We start from the raw sequence: 16,437 nt of genomic DNA on the forward strand, positions 1-16,437 counted from the left end.
GCTGTAGTTAATTCTATGCAGCTTGCAATCATACCCTACGTTTGTGTCAACACATCCAATTGTGTTGATGCATTAACATTCGTTGCCAATCAAGACCCTGGTAGACACACAAATGCATATAGGCCAATACTTTGCAGCATATACTAAAGCTTCAGTTTCCCTAGGAATTTTCCCAGCCAGGAATTGTAAACAACAACCTAATCCCCTTTTTCAAAAATTTTCTTTTTAATTTTCTAGGATTAGCTGCTTAATTAGCCTTTACAAAATTTCTATGATAATGCAAATAATTGCATTGTGTCTATTCACCCAAAACTGTCTCCTTCACTGTGTGATTCCTGACACATAGGTAGCTAACACCTTGTCTTCCTCCAACTTCAGGACTCGTTCCATCCGATGTTGCATTGACTATTCAGGATCCAATTTATGTTCAACATCAACTCTTAAACTTGGGACCACAAACTCCATAGGGACCACAACCTCTAATCCATACACCAACCTGAAAGGTGTAAGTCCAATTGTCACCTTATATGCAGTCCTAAAAGCCCACAATGCACAATCCAACTTTACATCCCAATCCTTCATGTTATCCTCAATAAATTTCTTCAAGATACAAAGTAAGATCTTCTTAGACTGTGAGGTTTCCCATTAGCTTGGGGATGGTATGGGGTCGACTTCTTGTGAAGAACCATGTGCCACCTGACAGTCAGGTCTTGAATAACTTGATTCAAAAAATGCTTACCCCTATCACTGACCAAATCAATGGGTCATCCAAACCTAGTCATGATGTTAGTATACAAAAACTTGGCCACACTAACAACTTTATTATACTTCAAGGATTGATATTCCACCCATTTTGTGGCATAATCAGTGTAAACCAAAATGTACCGATTACATGTCCTTTTTGCAACTGGCTTAATGGGTCCAACACAATCTATTCCCTATTTCTAAAATGGTTCAAGTGGTAATACAGGTTGATCCTGCATTCTATCCTTGTCAAGAGGTGGACCCTCCTTCAGGCATTACAAACACTCGTTAGCATATTGATGAGCATCCTTCAACACAGTAGGTCACCATAGACCTGCCTGCAGAATTTTCCAGCCTATAATTTCTCTAGAAAAGTGACCACCTGACAATTCAGAATGAGCTTCATGAAGAACTATTGGTTGCTCAAATTTAGGAACACACCTCTGTAAAACATTATCAACTCCTCTTCTATACAAAATATTCATAATAACATGAAATGACTGACTCTTTAATGCCAATCTTTTCCTTTGATCTGTTGTAAAGTGTGCCAGCATCACTCCATCCTGTAAGAAATGCAACAGTTGATCATAATAGGAGTTAAGATCTATTACCTGAACTTCAAAAAGTTCAACATCAGGAAGTTGATCAAGAACTCCTACCTCCATATCATCATTGTCCAGTCTACTGAGATAATTAGGTATAGCATGCTCTTTCCCAAGAGTATGAATAACTTTTAAATCAAATTCCTGCAACAACAACATCCATCTAGAAAATCTTCATCAGGAACAAGAGTGCTTGATGGTCTACATGAAATATGAATTGATTCCTAAGAAAATAATGTTTGAATTTCTGAACTAAATACACCATACCAAGTGCTTCTCTGTCAATTATTGAATAATTCTTTTCAGTAGCACTCAATCTGTGACTTGCATAGTAAATAGGTCTATACCATCCAGGTACTTTGTCTTGCATTAACACAGCTCCCACAACAAGATCAAAAGCATCAACAAAAATATGGAAAGGAAAATCCCATGCAGGAGGTTGCAATATAGGAGCTACAATGAGCATTTTCTTGGGGACAATGAAAGATTTTTCATGATCTCCCCTCTAGAAAAATTGCATCCCCTTTTTGGTTAAAGTAGTAAGAGGAGCACAAATATGTGACAGAAACCTTAAGTACCTGCTATGCCACTTCATTGTTAAACTTCTTGCACATTGGTTGGAGCTTTGACTTTCTAAAAAACTGCAATCTTTCTTGGATCTATGCTCATACCTTTCTCAGATAGAATATGGCCTTAGAGCACACCTCTCTTTGATGCAAATACTGACTTGAAAGGATTTAAAGACATACCAAATTTTTTGCATCTCTCAAAGAATAACCTAAGGTATTGGAGATGCTCTTTCTTGCTGCTAAAAACACAAAAATCATCAATAAACACCCTCATAAAGGTTGTTAGATATGGCCCAAATGTCTTATGGGCATCTCCCTGAAGCTCAAGAGGCCCATTTTTGTAACCCAAAATTCATGACCGTACTAACATATGCTCCCCACTTAGTGATGAAGGCTATCTTATCCATATCTTTTGGATGCATCCTTATTTGATTGTAGCCTGAAAAAACATCTAGAAAACTATATATTTCATGGCCATCCACATCATCAAGAAGAGAATCAGCAAAAGGGATAGGGAAAGGATTAGTAATTGTGGTTGCATTCAATTTCCTATAATCCACACAAATCGTGATCTTTCCATTCTTTTTAGGCACCATCACTATAGGGGATAACCAAGTGACCTCAATTACTGGTTTGATGAATCCAACCCTCAAGAGCTTGTCAATTTCTTCCTTGACCTGCTTGGCATAATTTGGATTCATCCTATACCTTTTTTGAATAATTGGCTTGGCATATTTTTTAAGATTTATTCTATGTTGACAAACAGCTGGATCAAATCCCTTCATATCTGTGTAATCCCAAGCAAAGATATCCTTAAATTCTTTGCACAACTGGATGAGGTTTTGCTTGAACTCTTCTTCCACAAAGATACTAACCTTAATGGGTTTAACCTCCCCTTTAAGATTCAAGTTGACTTTCTGAACCTCATCTTCAACAACCCTTGCACATGTTCTCATGGTATGCTCATATCTCAACTAAGCCTGAATAATTACTTTTTGACCCTTTGCATTTAGTACTTCAGGACTGTCCCTATAGTTATCCACATCAGTAAGTTGATCTCCAAGTGTTTCTTGCTGAAATTCTTCAGGATAACTATTGTCTCAGTCCTGAACCCTTTTATGGGTCTCATTTTCTGATCTCCTGAACATCAGGCTGCTCTTGACCTTCAGAAAACCTTTAGATTGCTATCGTGACTGGTTTCTACCTACAATTTGAACAACTTGGTGGTCCAAAAATTCATGTCATGTAGTTATTGAAGAATCTTGATACTTCTGAATAATATTGTCCACATCAATTTCAAACACTAAAACTACAGAAGGATTTTCTTGAAGAAACATTTCCTCCTCATCATCTTCCACTTCATGTACCAAAGTAATAGTTTAAGCTACCATAGGTCGAGAATAACTCTTCAAGCTTACCTTATTAATTGTTGATAATTTGATCTCTTTCAATCCCCTTGGTATACATACATAATCATTCCCCCAATCCTACTTCAATTTAGCCAACTTAAACCCTGGTCTACCCAAAAGCATCGTATAGGAATCTCCAATCTCTAACATTCTTAACACAACAAAACTTACCCTGAACTTTAGGCTAGCTACTTTAATTTCTTGATTCCTGAAAATTCCCAGAGGTTGTAACCTCCTTTGGTCTACCATCCTAACCTGAAACGGAGCTAGCAGCAACTCATCTTGCTTGGTTGCTATGTATGTATGTTCAGGAAGTATATTAACTTTGGAACCCCCATCCAACATGCCATCATCATGCTTCCTTCCTGCATATTCAACTTGAATAGTGGGCACTTAATAATCCACAACTTCTTGTTGGGTTGGCATAACTACTTGACAGTCAAGAACTGCTTGATCCTGAATTGGTGTACTTTTGAGAACCTCTTGTTGCTTTCCCCTGATATTCAGAGAAGCAACTTCTCCTTGAAACACAGAATTAAATCCAAGACTTGTTCCAATGTTAATTGCAAGGAACACTTTGCTAGAGCCTAGAACAGCTATGCCGAACCTCCCTCCTGAGATTTTTCTCATTCTTTAAGGATACTGATCCTACTCATCAGGATATAGGGTTTTTGAATTTGCCTGATCATCAAGATCTTCAAATCTAACTTTCACTACAAGTTTTTGAAACCTTTTGACCTGCTTTGTTGCCTTTTTCTTGGCTCTCTTGTTTGTGCCAATCAAGCTTCAAGCCTGCTTGGCTTCTGGTAACTGCTAATACCATAACTTCATCAAGACAATCCTCAATTAGAACAATCACATTCAACATGCATACTTGCAGTGTTTAAGTTACCTCACACCCCCTCTCACCATTCTTGAACCTCTTCTTGCTGAATTTTCTTGCAACTAGTAGCTCCTGTACCATATCCAGAAATTGTATTTTCAACTCTATGAGGACTGCTACAACTGGGGCAAGTGGATGCTATAGATGAGATGCTCCTGAAGGTCTTATGTCATTGTGGATCCTTGCTATTGGCATTCCTCTCTTAGTCCTATGCCTTGCCCAAAGTTCACAGTTTGGTCCAACAAAGTTTCCTTGACCTCCACAATAGTGGCATGCCCCCGTTTGAGTAGTTTGCTGATGTGTTCTTAAATTTCCCCAAGGTTGTCTTGCCTACATTCTTCCAGATCCCTTGAAAGATCTTTGAGGCATTGTGTCAGTAATAATCTGATTTATTGCAATAGACTGCATAGGTCTCGACCTAGGCTATCCCATTGGCATTTGTTGTGCCATCCTAACATTAGGATTATACCAACATGTCCTGGTTTCATGGCCATTTCTTTAGCATATCTCATAGTACTTTTCCTTCCTCTTAGTGTCCGACAAACCTAAATCTTTTAGCTTTTTCTTAATCTTCTTATCTAGTTTACTCTCCTCTCCTTTTCTTTTACTTGTGTCTTTTGTTTTCTTCTTTTTAGACTTCGTTGATACTGATTTTTTCTTCTTCATTCTATGTTTCTTCCTGCTAGACTCCTCATCATCAGAGTCACTAGAATCATTTTCTAAATCTAAACTATTCTCACTATCATCATCGTCAGTATCACTTTTAGATCCTGAATTCAAATTTGTATCAGAATCTAAACCTAAAGAATCATCAACTTTATGTGTTTTTGAACAAGAAGTACCCAGCCTTCTCTCAACTCTCATAGCAGCCCTAATCATGGTATCTAGTGTTCCATTTTATCCCAATTCTACATTAGCAATTGGGTTCCTAATTTTACTCCTCAAACCCTTAATGAAGTAAGTAATTTGCATCTCCACTAATGGTGCAACAGCATTATTCAACCTGTGCAATAGGTTCCTAAAATTTTGAGCATAATCTTCCGCCATCATACTCTTTTTCTTAATCCTCTTGATCTTCCTCAGAATATCCCCTAGGGTTTTATCTTTCTGGAACCTACCCAAAAATGCATTTTTAAATTCATCATATGTATTAAATGCAACCATACCATAATTGGAAAACCAGTCCATGGATTTTCCCTGCTGCAGAGTGGCTTCAAACTACTGATCTTTGACCCGATCTCCATACAATTGATTAAATCCACTTGATGTCCACATATACTTCCTCAACCAAATCACCATTCAAGAAGGCATTCTTGACATCCATTTTCCATAATTTCCAGCCTTCACAAGATGCCAAAGCAATGGCAGTTCTGACTGTTGCCATTTTAGCCACCGAATTGAAAGTCTCCTCATAGTCCTTTGCAACCAGCTTGGCCTTATAGCATTCTAACGAACCATTTGACTTGCACTTAACCTTGTACACCCATTTGCAGCCAATGGGGACTTTTCCTTTAGGTAACTTAATCTGACTTGCACTTAACCTTGTACACCCATTTGCAACCAATGGGGACTTTGCCTGCAGGCAACTCAACCAATTCTCATGTCTCATTTTCAGCCAGGGTTGCATACTCCTCATCCATGGTAGCACACCAATTATCATCTGTAATTGCATCATCAAACTTTGTAGGTTCTTTGTAACCTGTCACACTAGCCATATATGCATAATGGCAGGCTGAATAACCAATGTATGTAAACCTGTCAACTGGTTTTCTCACTCTCTCACATCTCCCTAACTGTGGCTCACTCTGAGCTTGCCTCTCATGTAACGTGCCCGCTTCTCAAATCGCAGGACACGTCCGAGAAGTCCATCGAGAGATATATCTAGAAGACGCCGCCCAGCACTCCCAAGGAATGACACGGGGTTTGCCAACTAGGGTCTCTCGAGTCTACCCTGCAATGGAACTTATCCGGCCGTTCCCACTAGGATCAACCTGAAGTCCGGGTTCCTGATCAACATTGTCTAAGGTCATAGACTGACTTTTTCCTAACATTTTCTGTTAACATTTCCTTTGAGGAAAGCTCTCGACTAACCGAGACCACCCTTCCATAGGATAGACCCATTGGTCACATCCACCATGCTTCCCTTGAGGGTTGTTTTAGTTATCTAATTACCTACCACGTTATATTTGACACATAAAAGCAGCCTCCTTAATTAACCTATTAGTCACAGGTTCCTTTACATAATTTAGGGCACAGACACGAAGACAAGATAAAACAAGATTAAAGACTTCCTTAACTTATCTTTGGATTAGTGTTTGTCTCCCACCCATACAAGAGAATTAAGTGTTCCTTTCTACCTCCATAGAAAAATCCTTCCATCTCCGGACAACAAAACCCGAAGGTTTACCTTACCAAGATTCCACCTTGTAACTAGTATCAAGGCCTCGAGTTCCCATCTCGAGTCACGTAGAACACTTGTGTAGGCCCCAGAGGCATTGGGATTTACAACCAAAGCCCCCACTAGCACCCAAGCATCCTCCTATGCCAAGTGATTTCCACGGAGAGACCTCTCACGGAGGGTTCGGTCCACATTCCCGGCACGGATTCACAACCCCCTTGGTTAGGGTTTGGCGGTTTGCCGAGGGGAGGGTAGCTAGCGCCATCCTTCCTTAATTATTCCTTTAGGAAACCAGTCACACCTAAAGCACCTAGCTTAAAAGCAATCACTAGGGAAAATATCCATTTTTTTTCATGGAAATCAGTCATCTCAGACTCGGCCATGCAATCATCAAACACACCCCACTTTGGTTATCATCAAAACCACATTAATTAACAATTAAATGCACAATTTCTTGCTTCAAGGCATCGCAATCCCATTGCATGCACAATCAAAATTTAACTTGGATGTATCAAAACACTTGCTCCACGGATTTACAACGTTTTCAAACAACCAAGCATAACTTGGGCCACCAATCCATCTAGGGTTAGGTCACCAGCTTCAACTAAGCTAGGAGCGTATCCATTTGCGATAGTCCACAGCAAGATCAATAAAACAATTCACAGGCAATTATACTTATTCCTAATGCACCGGATCACATGTGACTTGCGTCTATGAAAGTCTAGGGTTTTGTCTAACGATGCAAGTGTATCTCATGATCAGAAATTAACATTTCATGTGTTTCTTTTAACCATGATTGCGAAACGTGAATTCTAAATGACTATTCATACGCACTGAACTGGTTAAAAAGCTATCATTTTATGTGAAGTAAGGTGATAACCTTATCATTTTATGTGTGTAAAAGCTATCATTTTGTGCCTAAAGTCTTGCGCGAATTCCAAACTCTACCGTTTCACGCTTGCAACTTAGTACTTAGAGTAAACAAAACCTTAAGACTCGTTCTTGTTCCATGCACGTTCCCAATCCTTTCATCTCTAATACCTAATTAATTTTAAAGCTTAGAACCTGGGTTTGATTCGTGTTTGTTGCATTAGTCACTCCACTTGCCTCTCCAGCATTACCGGTAGCTTGGGCACCTATGCTTCCCGCGACTTTCTTCTTGGGAGCCATTCGTGTTGCAGAGATTGGGCAGTCCGGACCTTAACGTTTTTTGGGTCAACAGGTTTGGTTAGGAAAGACCGCTGGATGGGGCCCTTTGCCAAGAGAGTGGTTTGGGTGTGGCTCCTTGCAACTACTCACCAACTCCCACTCCCTCTCCTTCTTTCTCTCTCCCTCTCTCTTCCTCTTCTTTTCTACTATCTCCCTACTCTTTCTCTCTCTCCTCCACTTCTTCTTTTCTCTTATTTTCCTACTCTCTCTCTCTCCTTCTCTTCTTCTCCTCTTACTACTTCTTCTTCTCCTTCTTCTTCCACTACTTCTCTCTCTTCCCTCTTCTCCTTCCCTTCCTCTCTTACCTCTCTCCTTCTCTTCTTCCTTCCCTCTTCTCTCTCTTCCCTCTTCTCCTCCTTCTCTCTCCCACTTCTCTCTCTTCTTTTTCTCCCTTACTCTTCTTCTTCTCACTTCCTCTTCTTCTTCTCCTCTCTCTCCCTCTTCCTTCTTCTCCTTCTCCTCTCTTCTCTCCCTCTTCTCTTCTTCCTTCCCACTTCTCTCTCTTCCCTCTTCTCCTCCTTCTCTCTCCCACTTCTCTCTCTCTTTTTTCTCCCTTACTCTTCTTCTTCTCACTTCCTCTTCTTCTTCTCCTCTCTCTCCCTCTTCCTTCTTCTCCTTCTCCTCTCTTCTCTCCCTCTTCTCTTCCCTCTCCCACTCCTTCCTTCTCTCTCCTTCTTCACTTCTTCTCTTCTCTCTCCCTTTTCTCTCCTTCTTCACCTTCTCTCTCTTCCTCTTCTTCTCCTTCTCCTCTCTTCTCTCCCTCTTCTCTTCCCTCTCCCACTCCTTCCTTCTCTCTTCTTCTTCTTCACTTCTTCTCTTCTCTCTACTTCTTCTTCACTTCTTCTCTTCTCTCTGCTTCTTCTTCACTTCTTCTCTTCTCTCTCCCTCTTCCCTCCTTCTTCACCTTCTCTCTTTCCCTCTTCTTCTCCTTCTCCTCTCTTCTCTCCCTCTTTTCTTCCCTCTCCCACTCCTTCCTTCTCTCTCCTTCTTCTTCACTTCTTCTCTTCTTTCACTATCCACGGGCCCCGCAGTCGTCAACCAAACGAGGAGGGGGGGCTTGTACGTTAGCCAGGGGGCCCGCAGCATCAGTCGGAGGGGCCAGGGGGTTTCCTGTAGCAAACGGGGGGGGCCTTGTGGAAGAGGCGGAGGAGGGGTGGTCTTATAGGGGGGTGTAGCTATATGCCGCCACTTGGGCGGCATGCCCCTCCCTTTCCCTACTCACTCCCTCTCTCACTCTCCTCGACGTACTGTCAAGGGGGGAGAGAGAGGAAAAAAATTTGAAAGAAAAATTAAAAAAGGGGGGGTTCCTATGGGGTACGGGGATATTACATCTCATGAGGCAGTACATAACGACTCTACCTTGCTCCAGGCATCATAATAGATGGAATGCCCAACTCATTATCCAAACTGTTGTTGTTAGATAACTCATAACCTGCTCTAAGTGGACCTGTCACATCCTCAAGCATCTTTTCTTTTCCCTTATCCAATCTTTCCCTCACTAACATATCCCTGTCAGTGGATGCAGGAGTACGACTCCGCAAGCATCTTGACCAAGGGCTTACTGTAGGTGACCCATCACCTTGTTGGACTGCTCACTGTAGGTGTATTTTTAGCATTGCTAGTGCTGGCTGATCCATTAGTAGCCAGTGCAACAAGATTACCATACCACGATGCCAGCTCATCAAAAACAACATCTCTGCTAATCAATGTCTCATGTGTAGACAATACATAACACTTGTAAGCTTTCCGGTCTTGTGCATAACCAAGGAACACACTCTTGATAGCTCAAGGATCCAATTTCTTCTTCTTTTCATTAGGAACATGCACATATGCAATGCTACCAAATACCTTCAAGTGTGAAATGCTAGGCTCATGACCATACAACCTCTCATATGGAGTTACATCATGAATCCCTCCTGTAGGAGTTCTATTTAGCACATAGACAATAGTCACTACTGCTTCAGTCTAATAAACATTTGGTAAACTCTTCTCATTCAGCATAGCTCTTGCCAATTCTATCAGTACCCTATTTTTCCTTTCTGCTAGACCATTTTGCTACGGTGTATAGCTGCAAGTTAATTGTCTTTTGATCCCATGTTTAGCAAGATACATGTCAAAGTAATTAGAGACATATTCTCCACCTCCATCTGATCTAAGACATGAAATTTTACAGCTCAACTCATTTTCAACATGCTTCTTGAAATCCTTGAATGCATCAAACACATCATTCTTATGTTTCAGTATGTAAAGCCAAGTATACCTAGGCTGAAATCATCAATGAAGGATACATAGTAATGAGCACCACCAAACAAAGCATTATGAGATGGACCCCATATATCTGAATGTACCAAGTGCAATGATCATGAGCTATTACATACATGTCTCATAAATGGAAACCGTGCTTGCTTCCCAAATTGATATGCATCATATACATGTCCAAAGTCATGATACTTGAACTTAGGCAGTCCAAGCACAATCTCCTTCAGCCGCATAGATTTCAGCTTTTGTATATTCACATGGCCAATCTGCCTATGCCATATCTCAACATCCTATATAGCACCATCATCATGTGTAAACATGGCTGCTTTCAATTCTGGAATTGATGCATCAAGAGTAAACATTCTGCCATCTCTTCAGCCTCTAGCAATCAATTTGCAGCCATTACCATATTATTCAACAAAGCATCCATCTCTATTAAATCTCACCTGCATATTCTATTCTGCCATTTGTCCAATTGACAAAAGATTCTTGGTTATTGTAGGTACATGTAATACATCATGCAGGCTCTTTTTCTTGCCATCAAGCATCAACAACGAAACAATTCCTGTGTGATGAATATCATGTTGGGTGTCATCCCCAGTGCACACATAACCATTTGAACCTGCAACCATCTCATCAAACCATTCTCCATGGAGTGTCATATGATTTGAATCCCCTAAATCAATGTACTATCTCTCATCTCTATTCTGCCTAGATGCATTCTTAGACACATGCTACATGGCAAAAAATCTGTCAACTTGCTTATTATGAGAACTGCTAGAAGATGCATAGTACCCATGCTGTTTGCCGTTTGCCTTCATATCACCCTGCTTCTTGTAACAATCCTTTGCAATGTGTCCATATTTTCTGCAGTAATAACATTCCTTATCTTTGTTTGACTGATCATTTGAGTGCCATGAACTAGATCCACCACCTCTACCATGGGGTGATCTCCCCTTGCCTCTAAAGCTGCCACACTGGCTATGTGTATTTGTGCCATGCCAGGCATTCTATTGATGCTGTCCATAAGTGTTTTGAGTGTCTCCTTGACCTCAAAAAGAGGCATGACCTCTGCTGCCTCTGCCACGCTCGCTAGAGTAAAGAACAATGTCTTTGCTTTGAGACATACTAGAACCTATATTCAGCCCAAGCTTAACTTCCTCATGCAGCAGCAAAGCAATCAGTTCATCCCAATCAGGAGATTTAGCTCTCATAGAAATAGACATATCAAATGCTTTATACTCTTTGCCAAGTCTATTCAATGCCACTGCAATCATATCATCCTCAAATACTGAAGCTCCAATGGTGGTAAGCTGATCCACTATATTCTTGATCTCTATAGTGTAGGCATGAATGCTTTTTGCCATTCCTAGACATGTTACTGAATTGTTGCTTTAGCTGAATCTTTCTTGCAAGTGTTATATTTCCATAATTCTTCATGAGTGTGTCCCATGCATCCTTTGGAGAATTGCATCCAGTAATCTGTATAACCATAGCATCTGATATACATAAGGAAAACCAATGTAACACCTTGCATGCTCTCTCAGTACATAGCTTATGAGCCCTTTTCTGATCATTTGTTGGATTTCTTTCATGTATTTCAAGTTTAGCCTCATCACCTGCACATAAGTCCCAATAACCTCTGCCAACTAAAAAATTATTCATACGAAACTTCCATAAAGCAAAATTTTTGGTATCCAGCTTTTCTCCCACAAATTGAGTGATATTGTCAGTGCCTTGAGCATTTGCCACAGTTGCAGCTTAGGTATTCATTGATGTATATAACCTATAAGTATCTGACTCCTTTTCCTATAGTTCTGGACCAGTTTCCTACTATTCTTAGGGACCACCCAATTCCAGCTTGCGAATAATCTCAAATACATGATAATAAGGGTATATATATTGTTAGGATGAAAGCCACCAATGCCCTGGAATCACCTGTTGTTTACTGTAGTAAACAGCCAGTCTGCACAAGTCTGTGTTGAATATCTCAAAATATGTGAGGAATTTGAGTTGTTTACGACTATAACCCACTTGGACGAGGTCAAATTGCAGATTTTGTTGCATAAAGAAGTAGCTAAGAATCGAATGAAGCGGTTGCATGATCTAAAAGCAAAGACATATACCTTTAAGAAAGGACAGCTAGTCCTATACTATGATGCACATAGGGAGCTATTTCCAAAGAAGTTCGAACCTAGATGGGATGGCCCTTACAAGATAGTTAGGATAAGTAAAAATAAGTCCACGGCTTTATTAGCCGATCTACAGGGAGTGGAATTTAAAAATAAGGTTAATCTTAATAAGATTAAACATTATTATTTTTTAGTATGCTAACGTGCTAAATGCATTGCAGGTCCATGCTGGGGTTGATTTGAGACCTGCAGGAGAGCTTAAACTGGTTGATGGGGTGGTTAATCCCTTATTTGGAGCACCCATATCTCAAGCAAAGATATCATCAGGGGAAGCTTATTTGGTGGAGCAAAGGGTACAAAGTGATTGAGCAAGAAGACAGTACTTTTGTGTGGGAGATTAAAGTTTTCTGCTATCACTGTTTACAAATCTTGACAAGCATCCCTGTTGAGTTTAAGAGTTCTTGATGGTTGGTGGTGTAAACCCATTGTGGATGTACATGTTATACTTTGATGGAGCATCTAGGGACCCTAATAAAAAGGGAGTGTTGGAGTAGTTATTTGAGATCCCCGATGCAGAGTTACAATGAAACTAGTTGTTTATCTCGGGGTAGGATTTACTAACAATATAGCAGAGTATAAAGCCTTGATTATGGGACTGAACATTGCCAAGAAAGGTGGTATTTGGTGGCAATTGTTAGCAAATAATGATACATGTGTATGTAAGGGTGCTTTCTTTTTGTTTGTTGGGGACCAACGATCAAGGCATGAAGTCCCAGGTTTAGGTTCTGTATGTCTCGGGGGGAGGTTTGAGTAGTCATTGCCTCCCGTAAAGGCATTGTCAAGTATTGAAAGACCTATTTTAGATGGCAATCCTAGTGACCCTGTTCTGCTGAGTTACTAGGCAGTCATTCTAGGAGTTTATATTTAGTGTGAAACAGTTAGAGAAGCCTACTAAAAATAACCAAAATGAAAAAACCCTAAATATTTGATAGAAAATATATGAATATACAAAGGTGTGTAAAAAGGGGTTCTAACCCCTATAAAAATAGAAAAGGAAAGAAAGAAAAATCGTTGAGCAGTTGTTTGTCGCCTTGCGAAGGCCTAGTAGGTTCCTGGGGACAAGTTTGATGCCTTGTCTTCCTAGGGGTGACATCTAGCTGAAAGATTAAGAATAAGAGATGGTTGGAGCGAAAATAAAAGTGAGTGTTAGAAAAGGATTAAGTGTCACCTTGCAAGGGCTTGGTAGGTTCTTGGGTACCAAGACAAGACTTGAGGCCGATGCCTTGTTCTCCTTAGGTCACTACGCTCAGCTCCATCCTTTTTACATGCCCGAGTATGGAAAATTAAAAGCCTAAAAGGACAATGTGCTAAAATGAAATATTTCTTGCTCAGGCTATAGGAGTCGACTCCTCGTAGGAGCTCCTAGTTGAGTTGACCTTAGTTAGGTAGGTAGTTTAGACCACCACTTAGGTTTACCTCTTTGATCGTTCTTTTCTTTATTGGCCGTGTTGGAGCAGTTGGTTAGTGACTAGCTTTAGGCTTCCTGTCAGATTTTGCTAGGCCTACTCCTTGTGGATTTCATGGCTTGGTTCTGACAGGGGTAAGGGTGAGAGCTCTGATGTGTTTTTTGTGTATCTATTTTGTATCAGCTTGATGCTCTCTATGGTTGTGTTTATGTGCAGATCTGTTCGTGGGATTTGATGGGCTGAGTCACCTATCCCGTGGTGGCTCGCCAATGATAGATAAATTATTATGCTGAGAAGTGCTTTAAAATAGCCAAATTTTTTGAATTTTAGGGGAAAAATAGACTTCATCGAAGGCCGCAACTGCAATCAGTACGATTTTAAGTGACAAGGCCCCAAAAGTGCTTTAATGACCATAATTTTTTAGCATGTCAGATGAGACTTTGGGAGATGCCTAGAAGTGCAGGACTTCGAGATGGATGCCTAGAATTTTTCAAACCTCAAATCCGACGCCGAACGTGGGAATGGGTATGCCTGTGGTCCAAGGGCCAAAGGTTAAGTGGAAATGGACTTTGGAAACGGCAAAGGGTGTGACCCTTGGTGGAGACTCCCTTCGTGGGCCCAACCAAAAATTGACAATTTAGGGGGGAGGGGCTTTTTTTTTTGGCTGCATGCAGAGAAATGAAGGTGCCATGGTGATGAATGAAGAGAGAGGGAGAGGGGCCATCTCCCACCTCTATACAACCCTATGAAGCAACTACAGTAGCCTGATGCTCTATGTTTTCACCCTCCATTGCCACTCTCCTCTCCTCCAATGGCTGTCTGGATATGGAGATAAAAAATTGATATTTCTCTCTCCCCTTAAGGGGAAATTCATGCCCTTGAAGAAGAAGGAAGATCGATTGAAGGATGTATAATGTGCCCGCCCCTCAAATCGCAGGACACATCTTAGCAGCCCATCAAGAGATTAATCTAGAAGATGCCGCCCGGCACTCCCAAGGAATGACACAGGGTTTTCCAACTAGGGTCTCTTGAGTCTCCCTCGCAATGGAACCTATCCGACCATTCCCACTAGGATTGACCTAAAGTTTGGGCTCCTAGCAGTTGGGTCTTCCTAACAGCCTTCTAGCATCGGTCGGTAGCCACTCCACTTTGCACAGATACAACTGGACCCAAGCAGACTCATACCACACTTGGTTTAAAGAGAATGGGAAGCGAGAGGGATGCATCGCTCGACCTCTCTGCCCGTAGGGTATAGTCCCATTCCGGTCTCCTAAAACGGTATGAATCAAGATTCTAGCCAACACTGTCTAAGGTCATCGACTGACTTTTCCCTAACATTTCTCGTTAACATTTCCTTTGAGGAAAGCTCTCGACTAACCGAGACCACCCTTCCGTAGGATAGACCCATTGGTCACATCCACCACGCTTCCCTCGGGGGTTGTTTTAGTTATCTAATTACCTACCACATTATGTTTGACACATAAAAGAAACTTCCTTAATTAACCCGTTAATCGCAGGTTCCTTTACGTAATTTAGGGCACTGACACGAAAGCAAGATAAAACAAGATCAAACACTTCCTTAACTTATCTTCGGATTAATGTTTTACTCCCTCCCATATAGGAAAATTAAATGTTCCTTTCTACCTCCGCAAAAAAATCCTTCCGTCTTCTAGCAACAAACCCCGAAGGTTTATCCTACCAAGATTCCACCTTGTAACTAGTATCTGTCAAGATTGCGGGAGAGAAGGAAGGAGTCTCACTTGTAGCTTTCTTGCTTGCACAATGGGGGAATACACACAAGGGTGGAGGCTAAAAACAATTTTCCTCTTTTTAGTTGTGTAAGCCAAAAGAACTCTTGTACAAAGAAATAGAAGAACCCTATATATGGGTCTCAAACCAAACTCAACTAACTAAGGTGGCATACTAACTAAGCCACGAACTAGAGTAGATAAGAATAGCTGTCATGTAGCTATTATTGATGGGCAGTGTGCCAACCCCATCTGCAAAACTGACATGTCGGTGACATAAATGCACAACGGTCACCCTGGCATGTCACGAGTGGAGCTCAATATCTCAACACTCCCCCTCGAGCTCAATCCCAATTCCTGCACACCAAGCAGGTCTCTGAACTTGCGCAGCTTCTCTGTGCCCAATGCCTTCGTAAATATGTCAGCTACCTGATCCTCTGTGCTGACATAAACTAGATCAATAAGACCTAGTAAAACCCTCTCCCGCACATAGTGATAATGCACCTCAATGTGCTTTGTTCTAGCATGATAGACTGGGTTATTTGCCAAGTGTATACTACTCATGTTGTCACAATAAATGACAACTGGTCCATCTGTAGACTGATGCATATCATAAAGTAGCTTATGCAACCAAGCTACCTCACATGCAGCCATTGCCGCACCTCTGTACTCAGCCTCTGTGCTCGACAAGGCAACTGTAGGCTGTTTCTTGCTGCTCCAAGTGAGTGTAGCACTCCCAAAAGAGAGCACATATCCACTAGTAGATCGTCTATCAAAAATGCTACCAGCCAAATCAACATCAGTGTATCCATGCAACTGTATTTGAACCCCAGTCTCATAAAATAGTCCATACTGCAATGTGGACTTCACAGACCTGAGTATGCGTCTAGCCGCATCCAAATGCGGTTTCCTTGGAGCCTGCATAAACTGACTTACCAATCCAACAGCATAGCTCAAATCTGGCCTGGTAATAGTCATATAAATCAAGCTTCCTACTATGCGTTTGTACATAGTAGGG

Source organism: Lygodium microphyllum, chromosome 11, assembly GCF_053477565.2.
Source record: "Lygodium microphyllum isolate KBCC chromosome 11, Lygodium_microphyllum_v1.1.10, whole genome shotgun sequence".
Lineage (NCBI taxonomy): Eukaryota > Viridiplantae > Streptophyta > Polypodiopsida > Schizaeales > Lygodiaceae > Lygodium > Lygodium microphyllum.